Raw genomic sequence first — 7,567 nt, 5'->3', positions numbered from 1 at the left:
ATTCACTCCATTGTATTTAGTTACAACTTTAAAATCAATAAAATGGCTTAGTTATATGGCTGTTATTTTATGGTTTTTTGATCTATTTCTGTTTGTGTAAATTTGTGCATGCACGTGTGAAAATTCTTGGTTGTAATTTAGTGTATGTTTTTACATTCACTATATTTTCTAGTTTGGAACATTACATATACACAAAAAATTCCCCTGGATCCCAAAACCAGGAATACCATATTGATTTCTCATTATATTCCTTTTAACGTTACAATACATATATATACATGTCGAAGTATTCATAAACCCCAATCCACTAACCCTGGATTAGAACATACTTGTAGTTCCCTTGACCAAATCTACAAATACCATGGGAAAAAACCACCGTGCCCAAAAACCATGCACAAAAACATGGGTAGGTTTTCCCACCATCTTTAGGTTTGGCCCCCATCCTTGGATCCACCCAACTATTATTGAATCCGCACAAAATAAAATATAACACACCCAACACCAAATGTTATGTTATTGACAAATTTCTCTAAGAAAAGGTTAATCATTTATCATAAACATTAGCATTATTCTATTAACATAATCATATTCAACAACTCTGACTCACGGTAAATTAATAACATCACTTTGTTACAATAATTATGGTCGGTATCTCTGGCCTATGTTGTATTATCACCGTAATCTCATTAGTACTTTTGACCCATGATACATCATTTGCATCAACTATTCAGTACCTCGGACCTATGGTATATCATCACCATCATCCTGGTCGATACTCTTGACCTAGACTAGTCTTCGTTAACCATCAATCTATTTAATATCTTTGACTCGTGGTGAATCTCCAAATATCTCACTCTTCATGAGTAATTCTGGGCCTAATGCTAAATGTGCTCACTCGACCTCTCTAGATAGTTTGAGACTGATGCAAAAGGGCACCCACTCAACTGAGCGATTCTAGGCCTCTTGGATAGTTCTTCCTAATTCTAGTCAGCATAATTGACACAAGAAGAATGACTTTCCTCTATTGGACCATTCACCCTAATTCTTGACCTAGAGGGAATGATATTCATTGAATTAGCTATCCATGTTGATTTTTTAATCCACTACCTATGGAAAGCATCATGCATAAACATCATTCTCAACAAGTCATCACTTGGAACAATTCACCAATTATCCAAGTTGTCACTTGGAACCTAGTCAACACCTATGACCTATGGTGAAACCATGGGATATTACCATTCCTACATGTTAATTGAATGGTAAATTTCTTTGCTAATGCTAGAGGCACTCACTCACCCATTTAGGGAGTACTTTAGGACTTGATTCTCTCTGGGTCATTCTCCCTAGCCACATTTTGTGGCCCCTAGTCAATACTTTGACTTGTTTATATTATGACCTAGGGAGAATGTCTACCCCTTGATGCAATGACATCAACATGAGGTTCCAAAGACAAAGCAACAATCTAGGATAGCTTTAGAGAGGGGATCTAGGAGGACATTAATTGATCCTTTTCGATTAGATGATGGGCTTCCATTACTCCATTGCACCATTGGTTGTGATAATATTACCTTGATGACCATACCTTTGAGACTTTGATGCCATGGGTAGAAATGTGTTATGTTACAAATCATGCATTTCATCTAAAAGGGACTTGATCACAATCCGACTTTTAACTCGAAACATATCCTTCAAAATTTGATGTTTGCTAAAATTTCCTTACTGAAGTCCATGTCTACACATGCATGCATATGTTGCAATACACTAGCATTTCACCGAATGAATATCAAATGAAATACAACTAAAGCATTTGCACTATCTCTTAGAGAATTATAAATGTAGAGGGAGGTTAAGCAAGCTTACCTAGATGAGCATCATGGAGAAGTGGTTCAAAGAGGGGTCAAAAATTGGAGTCTAGGGTTTCATGTAGAGATCAAAGTTGCCCTAGAACCATTGACCAAGGTTTCCCTAGAACTGTTGACAAAAGTTCAAGTTTCAATCTTTGTCCTCAAATAAGTCAAACACTATTGTGAAAAATCCATTGGCACGAGGATATATATATATATATATATATATATATATATATATATATATATATATATTTCTTCCTTATTTCTAATTTCCATGTAGGAAATCTATGAATCATAGATTTGCAAGCTTTAGACTATAAATTATTGATTTACAAATCAATCCATTCTCTCTATAAAATATTGATGATTATGAAACATTCTTTTCTATGAATATAATAAATGTTAATGTTTCATAATCATACAAATTCTTTGGATTTTACTAGAATCCACTAAAATTACTTTTTATGACATATTCTTGAAACACAAACTAAAAATCCCCATTTTTAAAAATCAAAACAATATAAAAATTTAATATATATATATATATATATAAATATAAAACATTAAACCAAGATAGAGAATGAAATAGAAAACTTGAATGGGTCATATGGCATAATGGCTAAAAAGACAAACTGAAATAGAAAACTTGAATGGGTCATATGGCATAATGGCTAAAAAGACAAACTGAAATGGTCATCCTCCAAAAATTTGAAACAGTAATTTTATTTTTAATAATAAAATAATATCGTAACCTTTAAAAGTTATTAATTTCATTAATATTTATAGGTATAGAAAATGTCTTAAATATTGAAAAAAATTATTATCAATTAACTGCAATGTCTATTCGTAATAACTTGGTCTTTTAAAATATCCAATTTGCATTAGGCGTTGGTAAAGTCAAACGCGTGTTGGAGAATGAACCCGTTGATCAAGTCAACTTGCATCACGCGTTGATCAAGTCAAACGCGTGTTGGAGAATGAACCCGCAATATCAGGAAGAAGTTTAGTGTTTGGTTCCTCGTGATTGGTATTTAGTGGTTGAAAGTACATTTAGGTTAGATGCCACCCCATGTTTAATAACTCTTTGAATGAATCTCTTTCAATATTCATTCAAATGAATGATGCAATTCCATTTCTGCAAATCCATTCAAATGAATAATGAAACTCATTTGAATGAATCTCTTTCAATATTCATTCATGCAACTCCATTTCTGCAAATCCATTCAAATGAATAATGAAACTCCATTGAAATGCATACCGTTTCTATTAAATGTACTCATGGCCATGTGCTGACGTGACAAGTACAATAAAGGTCTAACTAATAGATACGCAAACAAATTAATTAAATTAATTTTAAATATTATATTGTAAATTTGGTAAAATCATTTTTAGTTTTCCGTGAGTTTTCTAACTAATTGAAGGTCAACGGTTTTGCGGTAGAGTAATAACTTCCTTCCTTCTTTTTTTCTTCTCTTCAGTATGAAAAAAGGAAGTATATTTATATTCCAAAATGTATGTAACACATGTTGTACAAGGATAGTATATAAAGATACCAACATATTTCTTCAGATACAATACATTCCATAATCGAGTTTTTTCCGACTCGACAAAACATGGTAAATACAATCATTATTAGATATATGTTTCTGTGCACAGTGGTCTGTACATATAATATAGTGCAAACATACAAACAAAATGATCTAATATATCATATGTCTAGACATCTAAAATGTGGGAGAAAGATATACAAAAAACCAAAACACAAAAAATAAGTCTTTGTCACATAATAAATCTCTGAAGATAAACCACCAGCATTAGCATATGAAAATCTCCACAGAAATAATTGTTATCCTGGTAGTGGAAGCACCCCGGTGTCCATGATGTTTTCCCCCAACTTGATCTCAATGTGCATCCCATCCAACTCATCCTGTAACCCCCTCTTAGAAAGTCTATTTGCATTTTGATTAAAGTCCCTTCCAATGTGCTCAATCATTGAGTCTTTAAAAGAGGCCCAAAGTTGCGAAATTTGATATAGCCAACCATGGAGCGTGGGTTGGTAAACTTTTGCACATCCCAGGACATAGTCGATGATTATCTTGGAGTCCCCAAAAATGTGAATTGAAGGGATGTTAAGATATCTAGTGAACCAGAGAAGTCCCCATGTGCCATGGCTTCTGCCCTCGTGTTCATGCCGCTGCCAACATGCTAGTTGTCATGTCCTTATCCTAGTGGTAGTCTTTCAACCGCTCATAGGCAGGTGCGGCACCACCACCCGATTTCTTTCCACCAATACTTTCAAGTGTGGAATACGCCTAACATTCAATACTTAGAATATTTTCACTTCACTAAGAATTCATCATTCATTTTACACAGCAAAAACATTAATCTTTAACTTCATTCACATATAAAAGTATACAAGTACACTTAATCTTTTAAGGGAGGGGCAACTCCCTGATAAAAGCTTGCCCACAATAATATAATAGTACAACTTTACAACTTCATATATAGTTCAGCCTCTTAAGGCAACCCCAAAATACCTTTGGCCAAAACAATGCCAAACTGCAATTTCATAATTTTACCCAAGTTGTCGTTCAGCTCAGGCCCACTATTGTGCAACCCTGCCTGGGTCAGTCCACCCTATTGTGCGGTCTTACCCAAGTCTCGCCTACCCGAGTCTCTGTGCACGCTCCACCGTTTGCTATTGTGTTACCCGGTCTGCGGGTCGTGCCAAACTTCCACCCGACGCCTGTGCCATACCCACCACCCAGCGCTCAGTTTGCACTTTGCCTGACCGTCATGTCACCTGGCTCACAGGTCGTGCAGACTCACCAAAGTTCGGGTAGTCCCGCCCAACCTTTGCGTTGTCGTGCGAACGTGCCCAACTCGTCTGTCGCGCACTCTGCCCGTTCACCTAACCACCAACTCATTAGCTCGCCTGCCTTGCCAAGTTACCCGCCCATTCGCTCATCCATCTACTAACTTGCTCGAACCAACTTGCCCACCTACCCAAGCTTTCGCCCTCCGTTTAGCTGTTCACCCGACTGCAGTTCACCGCGAGAAGACCTGCCCCACTGCTACCCGATTCGCACGACTACGGTTCCGCTCGATCCTTGCACTTGTCCAGTTCTTCTCCTTGCCTTGGTGCTTTGGTCTATACACCCGCCTGTCCCTCAGCTTTCCTTCATATGTCTTCACACCTTCACACTCCAAGTTGTATGAATTTGATGCTCTTGCTTATGCCTTTCTCCATCCATGCGTCCACTTACTTATATGCTCAACTTTCCTTGCCCCCACTCAAGGTCGGCTCACCCCCTCATGTCGCCCCGCCAGGTCCACCTACCCGACCGCTCATCGTATAAGGTCGCCTCCGTGAGTTTTACCCTTAGCCAAATTTTCATCTCTCCATTGGCTCATCGCATGCCAACTCATCCCAATGTCGCATAACTTCACACTCGACTCACCTGCTCACCAACTCGTCACACTAGCTCGTCACCCATCGACTCGTCGCACACCAGCTCATCACATTTAACTGAGGGTGCTTCACCCCAACTCATCGCATGTCACACGCATGACTCATGGGCGTGACATACTCCCCCACTCTAAACAATTGTCATCCTCGACAACACTATCCCGGCAACCACCATCGCCAAGACTGTAAATCCACCCAAATGTGTGTATGGGTAATCCAGATGTGTCCACCTTTCGACTTGCCTCATGCCATAAATATGCCAAACTTTGCAAGAAATCATGTGTTTGTACCCCTCATGTTGGTGACTATTTGGGTAGCCAATCCAACTGTACATCGCCTCCATAAGAACGCATGCCCCTACATCATCATGACTTAACACTACACATTGCCTGCCAATCTGTGTTCATCTTACCCTAGATGTTTGCTCAAAATGTTGAAGACTCACTGCCATGAGCAACTAACAATGAGCCTCATCTCCATGATAATCTAAGAAGATGAGGAGGAAGTGGAAACTGAAGGCTCTCCCTCTTCCTCACATATCAACTCAATCCATCTATTAGGATCCTCCACTTCTAACCTTTGCAAGTATGCTTCTCGATCTTCCGTCTGAACATCTGGTCTAGTGTCCTCATCCTTCTCCATTTCCTTTAGTCTACTTGATAGATCCAAGATGCTATGAGACAACGTGTGAATCACTTGTGACTATTCCATAAGCTTGTCCTTCGTAGAAGACAACCTCTTATAGACCTCTTCATCTCGCCTGACATCCTCAACATTCATCGTTGTCAACATACACTCGGATTTCGTAGCCCCTATGGTTGGTACACCAATGGGTACATCCTCTCGCCCGTTGTAAATGTACAACTTCCTCATATGTGGAACTATCTTAGCTTCGAATTGATTCATGAATTCCATGCCCAACACAACTTCATAGTCATCTATCCGCACCACTATGAAATCGACCTTTCCTTTCCATTCACCTAGTGTCACATCGACCTTCTCAGCCACAACAATCACAGAATCAGGAGGAGAGTTCACTGCTTTCATTTGAGCCTGAACTAGTACAAACTTCAGCCCAATCCTCCTCGTAGTATCTTCACTCATGAAGTTATGAGTTGCACCACTATCCACCATAGTGAGAAAAATTCCATTCCCAATCTTCATCTCCACATACTCTAGTTGGTTTCTCTCAGGATCTCTTTGTGAGATCGCTTTCGTAGCCACTACAGCTCCTAGAATCTGCATAACCCCAATGAAAGTTTCATCTTTATTCTTCTCCGCATCAGATTGTGCTATTGCTGCCACTTTCAATATTGAAGGACAATTCTTCACTGTATGTGGTTCTTCACATATCCAACACTTCAATGGTTTCTTCGTCTTCGTCTTATCATATGATCTTGAAGGATCTTCTTTTGTAGGTTTTTCTTTCGGCTTGTTAGTCTTTTTCTTTCTCTGTTCAATTCCTTCATCATAATTTTCTACCAAGCGATCAACAACTGCAAATGATTCTTCAATTGTTTTAATCTTTTGCCTCTTCACCTCATTGTGTGCCCAAGGTTTCAATCCTATAATGAAATTGAATACCTTGTCTCTTTTCGCCATATCAGGTAGTTCCAAAACTACGCTTGAGAATTCCCGTCGATAAGCTTGTAGGCTCCCTGTTTGATTTATATAATTTGTCTTCATACTTGCATCCCATGTTTCGTCTTGTGGACTAAAATTAGTTTGCAAATCTTTCTTCATGTCATCCCACGAAGTGATCTCCGCAACATGTCTATTAGGTATCTGGTCCATCTTCCTTCGCCACCACATTTTAGCATCCTTCATCAAGAATTGAGTAGCTACTTTGACTTTGGCCTCCTCATCAGACATCGCCAAACGTTCCAAGTATTGATCCATATGCCATAGAAAGTTATCAAGAGATTTTAGACTTCTTGTCTTGTCATAAGAATTAGGTTCCTTGACTTTCACATGAGCATATCCCCCACTAGAGGGAAGACCTGCCCCATTGCTACCCGATTTGCCCAACTGCGGTTCCGCTTAGCCGTTGCGCTCGTCTGGTTCTTCTCCTCACCTTAGCACTTCGATCTATACACCTGCCTGCACCTCAACCTTCCTTCGTATGCCTTCACACCTTCACACTCCAAGTTGTATGACATGTGATGCTCTTGCTTATGCCTTTCTCCATCCATGCGTCCACTTACTTATACACTTCACTATGGTTATAACGTGGGTCGGCCTGCCCAAGCCG

The sequence above is a fragment of the Pinus tabuliformis genome, chromosome 2_1 (genome assembly GCF_031772625.1).
Source record: "Pinus tabuliformis cultivar Carrire ecotype Pingquan chromosome 2_1, CPIR1, whole genome shotgun sequence".
Classification (NCBI taxonomy): domain Eukaryota; kingdom Viridiplantae; phylum Streptophyta; class Pinopsida; order Pinales; family Pinaceae; genus Pinus; species Pinus tabuliformis.
The sequence above is the reverse complement of the archived record's forward strand: the minus strand, read 5'-3'. Positions refer to the sequence as shown.